The following is a 12,616-nucleotide window of genomic DNA, read 5'->3' on the forward strand; positions in this document are numbered from 1 at the left end:
ATGCCTCAGCCAGCTCGAGCTTCACGACTTGCAAGATGCAGCTGCACTCATTTAGTGGCATAACTACTCAGCAAATCCAAGGGGGTCCCATAAGGTTCTCCTACCGAAGGAGTGGGTCCCTCTGCAAGGACAGGTAGGGCTTTTACCCAAGGATAGGACCCAGCTCGCACCAGCCGCGCCCACCTTTGGACCCCAGCTTTTGGTGCTGAGAGATGCTTCTTGCAAAACTTACCCAAGATCGCACTGGTGCCAAAAAAACCACCTTGGTTTTGAGGTTAGAATTGCCCTGAAGTTGCATTTGCCAAATTTATAAATGGGATTTAGCTCCTTTGGAGTGGAGGAAGAGGATGGGGTCTGGAGAGGGTGCAGGGAACAACACAGGCTTTATTTTGTTCTGTGTTAAGAGCAACAACTTGTTTCAGGTTGTAGCGTAAGGCAGGAAGAAAGAGTAAACTAGCTGTAAGCCCTTGTTTGCAGTGGAGAGCCCCAGGGACACTCCCATCAAACCCAACCTGAAAGGGGCCGCAGCTCCAGAAACAGCACCAGAAATGGGGGGGGGGGAGAGGTGACCCCCTCCTTGCCGCAACGCTGGGCCAGTATCACCCACTTGAACAAAACATGCCTATACAGCTAATGAGATTTTCCTAAAATTAAAGTCAATTGGCAATCACAGCTGCTTGGAATTTGCCTAAAAAGAAATACCAGCCCCACCATCATCCTCATATAAGGGTCTGTATTTTCAGGTACCTGGAGTGCACTCGGGAGGCTGCTGGCTGGGCTGGGCTGGGCTGGGCTGGGCTGGGCTCTCGGGAAAAGCAAAGCAAAGCGACCTCCCTCCTGTTTGAGCCATACCAAGGAAAGCTCAGCATGCTCAGGGTGAAAATCCAGCTGGATAAAATAAATGCCTAATGTCTTGCAACACATAGTAAAACAAAGGTGCATGGAAGATTGACTTTTATCGCGAATTTGCCACAGTTGATTTTTCCAGCTAAGGACGTTCCTTCTCTGCTGGGCCTTAAATTTGTCCTCATGAAAGCACTACGGAAAGCTAAGGCAAATGAGGGAAGGTGTGAAATCAATATACATAAACTCAATGGCTTTAAGCCCCAAGGCTGAGGCTTTAGTTTGCTGCACTTCATACAAAATGAGCTTGAGACCCCTCTGGTTGGCTCCGGGCCAGCCTGCAGACAGACCTTTCACCTTCCACCTTCGCTAATTCATCTTCGCTTTGTGTTAATGGGACAAGAAATTCAGCTTTCGGTCCTGAGAGTAGATGTAATCATTGCAGGCATGGGAGAGGCGCAGCGCCCTGCCGTGCTCTGCGGTCAGCCCGGGAGGGCAATCACTAGTCCAAAAGCTTAGAAGGTTTTTGGCAGGATATTTTACTTTGATATTAAATTTCCTTCAAGCTTAAATGATACCATGGTATACCCACGTATGTGCTCTGAGCGAGACCTTTAGCCGGAATAAATCAGTGTGGCTCCAATGACTTTTAAAGGACAGTTGTATTCATTAATTCTTACTAATTCATGTATTTTTATGAGTGGCCCAGCTTTAGGTAACTGGTTATGTCACAAGGAACTGCAAGCAGGAAGATGATGGTTAGAGAGGAGCCAACGAAACAGGACAATTTCTGCTCTAAAACCAGCCTCCGCACCGGAGAATGGGAAGTCAGAATCTCCGAGAACTTCACGAAGTGACAACTGATGCTCACACCCAAATGCTTTCAAATCACCGCATCACTCCATATACTCAGATCACCCTTATGGTAACAGCCCCCAAAATCCCCGAGCCCCCAAAAAACAACAAAACCAGCAAAGCAAATGCAGCTGGCCGTGCTTCGGAGCCTGCAGCGGCCGGGGTGGTTTCTGCCCTTGCAGTGCCCGCGCCGGTACCGTTCTCGGTGTGCGGGCTCTCTCTTGTGGCTGTCTGCAAGCAGCACACGGCGCTCGGTCCCGCCGCACAGCGCACGGCACACGGTGCACAGCCCTCCCGGGCATGTCCCTGACCCCAAGAGCATGATGTGGTGTCTCTGGCAGGTCTGTGCGCGCTTTGACTCCTTGTGTTTTGCTGTTTTCCCCATGCAGCTGCCTGGGCACGAGTTCCCGTAAGATGAAGGGCAGCTTCTCATGCTCCCTGCTTTTCTGGGGGCTCCCGTCCCGCCTGGCTGTGGGTCAAGTTGGGTGCTTCTCCAGCACCCACAGATGATGCTCTTCACTGGCCCCCCACAGACCTGCGGGGCAGGACGACCAGAAGCAGGCTGCCCAGAGAGGTGGGGGAGCCACCATCCCTGGGGGTGTTCAAAAAACATGTAGATGTGGCGCTTTAGGACATGGTTTAGGAGGCCCGGGGGTGTTGGGGGTTAGATTTGATGATCCTAGAGGTCTTTTCCAACCTGAATGATTCTGTGATTCTATGACAGCTTGGTGGCCTAGAGAGGGGTGGGCAAGGGGCGATGCTGACCCAGAATGGGGCCCCTGCAGCTGGGCACCTCCAGGGCTGCACCCACAGCCCCACCTGCCCCGAAAGCAAGAGGGGCTGAGACGCTGCTGCGGATGCAGCCTTCAGGCAGGGCAGAGGTGCAGGGCTTCTGGCCCTCGTGCACATGAATGCTTGCTTACAGCACTTCCCAGTGCCTGCTGCAGTGGGCAGCGGCAGTTTCTTTCCAGATTAGTGCCCTTCTAGGCAGCCAGGGCCGTTAACTGCACAAAATGATGTCATGGACTGACGTGCTGTGGCTGCAGTCCCTGCTATTTTCATGGTCTTGGATGTTTTTGTGTTCTGCCGTGCTGCCAAGTCCGACCACAGGCAGGAGATTATGGTACCAGAAAGACTTTAGAGCACACAGAGCCCCCAAAGACAGCACCACCCTGCCGCCTCCTGGCACCGGGATGGCAGGAAAGGATCCCATTTAATCGCGGAACACAGCTGGTATCTCCAGGTATCTGTGTCCATCTCTACTTCTCACAGCCCAGCAAATAAAAGAGGCCTAATAACACAGTGTGAGTGGCTGGTGGGTACAACGACCTACCGTCTACAGCTGCCGTTACCATTTTGCAGGCAAATCTATGGAAAACCATGCAGAGCAACGCAGCCTTCCCCACCTGCAGCTGCCTAGGGCAGGGCTCCCATCGCAAGCAGACGCCAGTTAGTATGAGCTTCTGGCTGGGTCGCTCTCTGCACGCGTGGTGGGGAAATCGCCCTGTGCCAGCCAGCAGCAAGCAGCGCCCAAGACCTCGCTGACCCCTCTGGATTTTGAGGCCAGGCTGGTTACAGCTGCAAGCCGTGGCTGTGACCCAGAGAAGAGCCGGTGGCTGTTCCCTGCAAGTGCTTAGACAGCACATTAATAATCCTGAGTGACAGCGCTCGCAGGAACTGATACGCCGAGCTAATAGATATGTTTAGACAGGGGAAGGTGTCCATATGCTTTGGTGATTGCATCGCTCTCCCTTATTGCACCACATATGCTGTGCTTTTTGCACCTAATAGATTTCTAAATTGGCTCTTTCTATCTGAGTGGTCCCCTTAAGTGTTTCCATATCACATCTTCTATGACTAATAAGGCTTCCATTTACTTAACCTGCGCTGCAATCGGCCTGGGACAAGTTTTCACACCAGCGCCGGCCATGCCCTGCTCAGTCCTCCCCCGTGATGCTCCACGCTGGTGGTGCTGTGCCATGCCGTGGGGTTTGGGCACATGGGAGCTGCTCCGTCCCAGCGACGGGGTGTCCCATGGGATGTCCCTGGGGTCCCCAGGTTTGCTCTTTCCTTTCAAGACAAGACCAGAGGAAGAAGCAAGGAGACTAGCTGCTCTTTTTGTCACTCTGCAGGCCTATAAACACGACCCGACCCCATTAGGGAGGAGGACAGCCTGGAGGGACCCCTCTCGGGGGGGTTCAGTGTGCCAAGCCGAGGGGATGAAAGAGGCTGTTAAGAAATGAATAGCAACAAACCAGCAATGGCAGCACCTTTCAGGGCTGGGACCTGCTGACCCCTGAGCTGCAGACTGGAGCTGAGCTAATTAAATAGAAAATAAACAGTCCTGAAGTGCCGCTTGCCCGGGCAGGCTGGCTGCCCTTCTGGAGAATGGCCCATGCTGCCGAAAAATGCAACCAGACAGCAAAAGACACGGGGTCCGTGCCAACGCCATGCACGGCTGGCCGCGGGGAGGATAACCCCCGGGCTGCAGCTTCACGGCTCTCACGCTCTTGCTATATGCTCCTTGACTGAATTTTGGGTGTGAAACACTGTTGGCAGAGTTAAGTGGAGCAGGCGTGAGCCAAGAAGCCTAATGCAGGCAGCCAGGGCGATCGCTTTGCTCTGCCCGTACAGCACCTCACACAGTGCCGGGGAGCCGGGGGTGATGCAGACAGCAAGACAGTACCAGTCTCACACTGAGTAGCTCCCTCCCGCCCTCCAGAGCGCTGCTCTTTCCTGCACTGGGCCAGACAGGACCAGCTGCCTTCTGGGAGATGAACTTCCATGCTGGTTTCATTGGTCTTGGGCACAAGCAACCACAATTGTACTGGATATGCCAGGTCTCCCTAGCGCCATGTGCAATGTCAACAACATTCCCCTGCCTCCGTGGAAAATACCTCGCTTGGTGTGTCCTTGCTTTGCATTTTCTCAGCCATAGGCAGGCTCAGAGCCGCCCTGGAGCTGATGCCTACACGGATGGTGTTTCTGTGCCCCTATTACTCCCAGCAGACCCTTGCAGCAACTTTTATGTGTCCCTAAATGCTGCAGTCCCGGCACCAGTGACAGTCCCTAATAGGCACCGTTCAATCGCCCTGCCAAGTCCCAAGAGCCTCAGTCCTCCCTTCTGGCATCCCTGCAAGGGTTAATGGCAGGGTTCATGCCCTAGCAAGGTGGAAGGTGCCCGGAGCAAAACAAGTGATGTTCCCGAGATTGTTTTGTTTGATCAATGCTATTAAACTGATAGATTGTTTGGGGAAGCTTTTTATCTCAGCCCTCACATCTGTTCTGCATTCGGAGGCAGCGGTACGAGGCTGAGGGTGAAGAGCAGGTGCTGCGAGTGTCTGGTGAACATTAGGGAACGTTCACTCGGAGGCTCCGGAGCTGCCAAAAAGTGCACTGATAGGACAGATGTTACTTCATTACTGTCAACTCATCATCCTGGATGTTTTAAGGGAACATTTGTTTGTTAAGGAAACACAGCTGTTACCAAGAAATTTGGTTTTTCTTTCCTTTTTTTGGCTGCAGGGCAAAGAAAAAGCCCAAGGTACCCGAGCACCTGCAAAGCCCCTTTCTGGGCAGCACCCTGCAGCGGAGGAAGGGGCAGAGGCACCAGAGGACCCTGCCTGGTCACCTACCACCCCCTTGCCACAGGACTCGGCTCCATCTAAACTCTCCTGGACATGTTTACCTGACCTGGTCTTCAAAATGTGCGGCGATGGATGCCAGTGCCCTGGTTGTGGGGTCACTGCTGGAGCCATGCGGCCGAGGTGGGTTTTTCACGGGCTTCTGGGTGCTAAAACCTTCCTTCCATTCACGTTAAGGGCAGATCTTCCAGAAATTATCCTCAAAGCGTAATTTGTTTCAAGCAACTGCATGGATGGTGCCATCCAACAGGAGAGTTACCTGGAGAGGAATCAGAGCACAGTTTGGCCTGCAGCCTTGCCATGAAACTCCCCCCCGCCGGAGGGTACACACACTTGGTATGTGTCTGGTTTATCTTACCGCATGCCTTCCAAAAAAAAAAATGGGTCCATAGGCCTATTTGTGTGTTCAAGCTAAGTTTCATCCAGAAATACTCATTGAGAATGTCAAATCTGTGCCCTCAAGGGCAGCCTCAGGCAGGAAAACTCCTGTCTCACCTTACAATGGCAGCGCCTCGTGCCTGGGACCATCCTGCAAATAATGTGCAACCTACAGGGAACAGCCATGGCACACATTTCTGATCTCCTCCCATGGTGGGTCTCAAGAACAAACAGGTCTTCTCCATCCTCTGAATGAGACTGAGATGCTTCTCTTCCCCTGTGCCTCAGTTTCCCTGCTGGGACTTTTGGACAGAGGCAATTCCAGCCCACAGGGTGCCAGGGGGATTAATTAATCCCCCGATACGCTGTGATGCTTTGGTGGAAGGCAAAGCTTGCTAAAAGCTGATAGTGCAGTTTTCAGAGGCGCAGCTGGCTGTGGGTCACGTGTGGGTGTAGGGACACTCTCTGAATCCATACCGTGCAAGATGGAGTGGGCAATGAATATCTACTGGAGTAGTGAGAGCACTTATTAGCAAAGTCCTGCTTTATTAGGTGTTTAACCCAGAGCAAGTCTCATTTTGCTTTTCCCCTGGGCTATAAATACCCCTGCCAGTACCTGCAGCTAAGAGGGTTGGGAACTGCGTACCTAATCCAAGCATCTCTTTGCGAGATCTTCCAGACCAGGACTTCTGGAGCTGCTGAATCGCATCAGTTTAGGCAGCATCTGATCAATTCTGAATTATCATCTTCCCATCTATTAGCACACTAAATGGCTGCCGTGCACCTGCGCATCTGGGTCTATATGTCTTACCATGCCTTGCACAGACTTGTTTTCCCTTATCGATTTTTATCCTCAAGCTTTTCCGCTTTGATTGATTCCAAGAGAAACGCGCAAACGAGGAGTCAAACATCTTTATGACTTGAGAACCTATCGAAGGAATTCGCTGCTCCTAATAATCTCCCTCCCACTGTCGGGTAAGCATTTAGCAGCCGATACGCTTTGTCAGGAGGAGCAGGCTGGTCAGCCGGTGGGATGAAATACTTTCTTCTTTCATTCCATCCCACTGGCTGCAGGCAGAGAAACAAGGTGGCTTGGTTTTACACCTCTCTATAACCTATTTCTGGTTGTTTCCCCCACAGCCCGAGCTCAGGTGCTGCTCTGTGGGGTTACGTGGCAGTAAGTCCAAAAGAGTGAGCTCATTTCAATGGGGTGCCCTGCAAAGCTGCCAGGAGCAGGTAGGCTCCTTCTGCTGCCTGGAAACAGCTTTCTGGTATTGTGTGAGGTTGGGAGATGACATTGTGTATTGGCATCGGTGCTTCAAGCTCGGCAGAAATCTGCCTCTGGGATAGGATGCTGAAATAAGAGAGAAAACAGCTACAGAAGGATCATGCAGTGTGTACTAATCCTGTAGGGTCTCCACGGAGAGCGATCAGCGAGTGCTTTGGTACGCTCCAGCTATGCAAAACTTCCCTTGAAATCCCAAGGAAATCATGGTTTTAAAGGTTATTGAAACTACCTTTGCTAAAAATATACACTTCACTAGAGATGGTTGCATAAAAATACCAGAATTTTGATGGAGGCAGAAATCTAACGATTAAATCTCCTCAAAACTAAGACACAACCAACCAAACCAGCCATAGGAACAGCTCCTGTCTCTGCATTAAGCTAAGCCACCTTTCAAACGTGGGCCTCGCCCAGTTTATGGCACGGGGAATCCGCCTCCCGCAGCACAGGCTCCCTTCCTCTACCAGCCACGGCGAGAAACAGCCAGGAAAAAATCCCAACAACCAACAACAGCTGAAGAGTTCACAAACCCTCTCAAACTGCTGAGGCTTTACCCAGCTTTAATTGACATTACGGTTTGTAAAACTGTGCTATTAGGCCATCAGGGACTTTTGATTTTTACGAAGGAGTCCCCAGTGGTTCCCTATTTAAAATGAAAACAAATGGGACACTATGACCCAGAATCCCCCCCCAGTCCTAAAAGCTGGGATTTACCAGCCTGATGTCCCCTCCTACCCACCCCCCTTTTAAAGGCTGCTGGAATTGCAGGGAAGGTGCTGGTAGTACCTTAACCTCCAGGCTTTTCCTTGGCTTATTAATGTTAAATAAAAGTTGAACGCTCTGTGCAGTTACAGCTGGAGCTGGAGACTTTCAGAACGAATCTGCTGAAAATGAGTTTTATATACTGACTGGCTAAATGGATAATTAAACAAATAACAAAAGTGAAATGCAATTTTGTTTTACCTCCTGGGAACATTATTGTTAGCTTATTCTTTTTATCAAAAGACTTAAGAAAAAAACCCCAACTATGCAATTTAACAATATTGCTTTTGTAAACAATTTGAAAATCCAATAACTGTAAAACTTATGACATGTTATTAAAATGTCTTATTTTTTTCCCCTACAAGTGAAAAAGCAATTCCGATCTCAGATGCTATAATTTAATTATACACTTTAAATCCTAAAGATACCGTAATTCTTAGCACTGAATACATTCCATTTAATGTCCTTCTGGCATGTTTAAGAAGCTCAGACATCGCTGAGTGCATTGGTCCAGTTTTACAACAACTTTGCTCGCCGAGTGCCTCGCTCTTCCCAGCTGCGGGAGGTTCAGGGAGGGCTGGATGCCACCACACATCCCCAGAGTCCCCTCGCCCAGCCCAGGTGATGCTCAGCAATGGCCGGAGGAAGTTTTTGGTTTTCTTTCTAAAACCTCTAACAGGCACGATGCCGGAGGTGGCAGCCGGCAGCACCAGCAAAACAAATCCAGCACTGACTTGGGAAAGGGGAGTGGAGGCGGTGATGAGCCCGAGCCCAGCCCGTAGGGCCCTTAGTGGGGATAGGATGGGATGGGGAAACAGGACACTTCCTTTCCGCCCCCATCCCCGAGCAGCAATAAGAAATATTACCTGGGCGCTAAGATCACGGTGCCCAGCAAGCCTGTGCTCTAAGCCCTGAGCTGCAGCGCTGCGGGTGTTGCCCCAACAGCAAAGTGCAGCGTCATGGGCAGCGTGGCTTCAAGGGGCAACCACACACCGAAGAAGGGATGAGCCCACCCAAACGCCACGACCCTGGGTCTGCGCAAGTACTCTCACGATCCTCGACCCGCCTGTGCCCAGGGTCTGCCACCCCACATCCATAGAATCATAGAACCATAGATAAAGGTTGGAAAAGACCTCTAGGATCATCAAGTCCAACTGCCAACCCAACACCCCCAGGCCTCCTAAGCCATGCCCTGCAGTACCACGTCTAATCCCACTCCCTTTCCACCCCTGCTGCAGTGACTTGAGCGAATACAGACTAGAGGGTCTTCAGCCGTAGCCTTCAGCAGAGCAAGAGCCGGACCTACTCTGGCAGCAAGAGTGTTTCCAACACAAGAACTAATTTGAACAAAATTTAAATGCTAACAAATAAATAAAGGCAAGCTACAGTGAACTAGTAATAAGATACCTTTGGATGTTCATTATGCTGGATTTCCAGGCAGTTAAATAGTTTAATGCATTTCCCTTTGGCTTGCATATCAATCTCTCAGCCTGTCTGAAAATAGCGTCTAATATCCTCCCCCGTTATACATTATTGGCGAAATGCCTCAGTGGCACCAGCAGTGACTCTCCCACCAGGTAGGGGTTGTGATTCATTGACAGCAGCGGCGTGTGGATAATTGATGGCAAGTGATTGTCAGCGTGTGATGATTATCTCTTCGGGTTGTCTGCAAAACAATTAATGGCAATGAAAAGAATTTGTTTAATTAATCATTTCCTGTAAATAAATGCATCAGAATAAAATAAATCACTGCGTTGTTTCTAGAAACGCTTTGCTGTAAAAGGCCGCCACATGTCAGCGTGATGGAGCTGATGGTGTGGGAGAGGCACCAGAAAGGCTGAAATACTAAGTGGATGCCAGTAGTTCTTCTGCTAAGCTTTGGAAACGTGGGAAGTTTCTTAGGGAATGGGCTTGCTTTAGCTACCGAGAGGCTCCGAAGTGAGCGGGACGCTGGGGACTGGGCGGCTGAGCCGTGTAGCAAGAGCTGCTCTCCTTGGGTATGAGCTGTCCCTGCCTCTCTCCTGGGGGAAGCAGGTTTAACTGAGAGCCGGCGCAATGCTCCTCACTGGTCTCGTCTCCATCGCAGCAGAGCCCCAGGGCTCCCTTGGGACTGGGAGCACAGGTTGGTGCTCGGCTGCTGGACCCACTGGGTTATCTCTGCTCTAACCCACCTTCTGTTCCTGTTCAACCTCTGGATTGCCCTGAGGACTCAAATTTGCACCGTACAGTAGTTCTCATCCCAGATCCACCTGCAGCAGAGCCCCGTTAGCTGCTTTCTGTGTTACTGATGCTTAGACTTCAACCCACTCAGCGCTACCGCAGCGTCACCTAACGCCTAACTGCAGAAACCCCCCAGGAGGCATAAACCCTGCCGCACGCAGACGTTGCTGCCTTTGAACGCTCTGTGTCTGTGCTGGAAAGCTGTGGAGAAGCCCTGTCCAGGCGGGACGGTGAGATCCTGCATCCCGGCACGGCATCTGGGCGTTTGAGATGCCGGAAGGGCTCGCGCCTCCCAAAAAAGCTTGCGATAAAGCATCTCATAGGGATAAGCCTAGCTTTAGCTGCTGCCAGACCACAGAGCTTAAATCAGGGCAGAATCTGGCCTTCAGAAAAAACAATGGGCAATAGAAAGAGAAAACAGGTAGGTGTTAAAAATAATACTGAGGACAGATTTCCATACCACTCGTAAATAATCCCAACCAGAAAAATACACAAGACGTGTCATAAACCGATAGCATTTTAAGAATGCTGAAAGTTTCTAGAATTAATTTTCTTCATTTTACTTTAATAAAATTGCTTTCATTTATCTCCTGTGTTAAATATTTTATTTTTCCATATTAATGGCTGCAATTTCTGCTGCAGCTTGTTTCTGTCATTAACACTGTACAAACTTAATATCATTAGTAGTTTTTTCCCTTAATTATGTGAGTGGAGAAGAAAAACATCAAAGTTTCCGTGAAATTGGAATAGTATATCTAAATTGCCTCATGTTTATTTTAACATTAACAGTAAATGAAGCTAATGGGCTTTTATATTATTAAAAGCAGCCATTTGTGTCCTGCCTGCTGTAATATACAGCAAAGCTTTAAAAGATGTTAAATAATTAGTTATTTAATAGGGATGTGCAAAACAGATCAAACAAAAGGCAAACTTCCTGGTAGCAGAAGCTTCGGTTCAAACCCGGGGCCCCTTTGTGATGCCTTAAAATTGGGTTTTTCCTACACACATCTTATGTCCCACTGTTAAGCTGATTGCTTTAATTTACAGCAGGCCCAGAGGGTTCCCGGCTTGCCAGCCTGGGGGACAGCGGAGTCGCATGCCCAGAGGCGATGGTGATGATGGCATCGGGAGGATGTACGGCTGCGGCGCCGCATGGCCCACGGGGGCTTGCAAACAGCTCCTGCCCCACGCCACGTCTTCCGTGGCGAGCAGCGACCTTTCCCTGTCCCCGACCAAAGGGTCCCGTGCTCCAGGAGGTGAAGGGGGTGATGCCGATGGAGAAAATGCCGCTGGTTTCCACAGCCACAGCGGCAGGGCAGGAGCCCCACGGGCACCCTTGTGCTTTGCAGGTGCACGTTGTCTCCACACAAGCCAGCGTTTGCCGAGCAGAGGTCAGGAGTTAGTTACTCCAAAATTCACATCAACAAATGCCTTCTTTCCCTGGAAAATCCTCTGTGTTGCAGCAGCAACAAAACCTTAGCAGCAAGAAAACAGATGTAACGATGAGGAATGGTAACGCTCTCTCCATCAGACGAAGCCTGTGGGTTTCAGCACAAGGGCGAATTCAAGAGCAAGTTGCCAACTTGAGGCCAAATTACACCACTTTCCTTTCGGGCAATATTGCAGAAGCCTCCCCATCTAACGGGGGGCAGTCGCAGGATTAGCGCTGCTTTCCTGTGTTCCCCTAAGGCAGCACAAGCTCAATTCTTTTTAATCCTCCGTGTTCATGCAGGATGACAATGAAACACCTCGCGGTAGTGCCTCGCGCTCCCTCACGCTTGTACCTCAGCACTTTAAAAGCGCTGTTAACAGCCTGTATCTTCCTTTCCCGTTTGTTTCTGTGCTGGGGAGATGCATGGACTTACATCAGCTACAGCCAGCCTGAAGAGGTGTGCAAATGAGAGCATTTCTCTCTTGCAACCTATTAGTGCTATTAAAAATGTGCCTAGAATTGTTAATAATAACAAACTGCTGCAGCTTAGATAAAATCAATAACAAACGGCAGATTTGGAGAAGGCCTTGGGAAAAAGCTGCAAGAGGACATGGGGAAGGACATGCGGGGAGTACACCTGGGAATGACAGAAAGCGCTGGCACTCCCTGGCTTGACTTAAGCAGGGTTTAACTCCCAGGGGTTGTTTTTTGTTTGCTGCTCATCTCACAGCATCTTCGCAAGGGCTTTTGGAGCGGTGCGCTCCCCCGACACCAGCCTCTAGCATAACTGTAAGTCTTGGCCGATGAAGAGACGCTATTTCCTGTGCCTCGGAGAAATGGAAAGCTGCAGGGATAGGGATCGCTCTGCCTCTCTGCAACATGGGCTGCACATGTAGGACTGGAAAAAATAAATAAACTGGCCTCATAGTGCAAGCCACAGGAATTTGTCATCGGATGAGCACTGGAGAGGGGAGAAATCACCACGTGGTTGTCACTCCCATCTCGAAAAACTAGTTCACACCAGCAGACTGTGAGTTTACACCAGGCTATAACGTCTCGGTTGTTCTTTCATCACCCACGTGCATTTGGCTGAACTTTATAAAGTAGCCCCACGAAGTCAAATGCAGCCTGAATAAATGGGTACAGCAGAGGAGTGTGCTGGGGATATCGGTGTGGATAAAGGTGAGGGATTATGCC

At 50.3% G+C, this 12,616-nt stretch overlaps 1 long non-coding RNA gene across 1 annotated transcript in view; it reads right to left on the reverse strand.

Moving 5' to 3' along the window:
• Positions 1–9,177: 9,177 nt before the first annotated feature.
• Positions 9,178–12,616, reverse strand: part of LOC135314175 (uncharacterized) — an 87,728-nt gene continuing 84,289 nt past the window's right edge. The window contains exon 3 of the long non-coding RNA XR_010373627.1: positions 9,178–9,433. This is a non-coding gene — a long non-coding RNA (uncharacterized LOC135314175). The remainder of the gene's footprint in view (positions 9,434–12,616) is intronic.

This window comes from Phalacrocorax carbo, chromosome 7 (genome assembly GCF_963921805.1).
Source record: "Phalacrocorax carbo chromosome 7, bPhaCar2.1, whole genome shotgun sequence".
Classification (NCBI taxonomy): domain Eukaryota; kingdom Metazoa; phylum Chordata; class Aves; order Suliformes; family Phalacrocoracidae; genus Phalacrocorax; species Phalacrocorax carbo.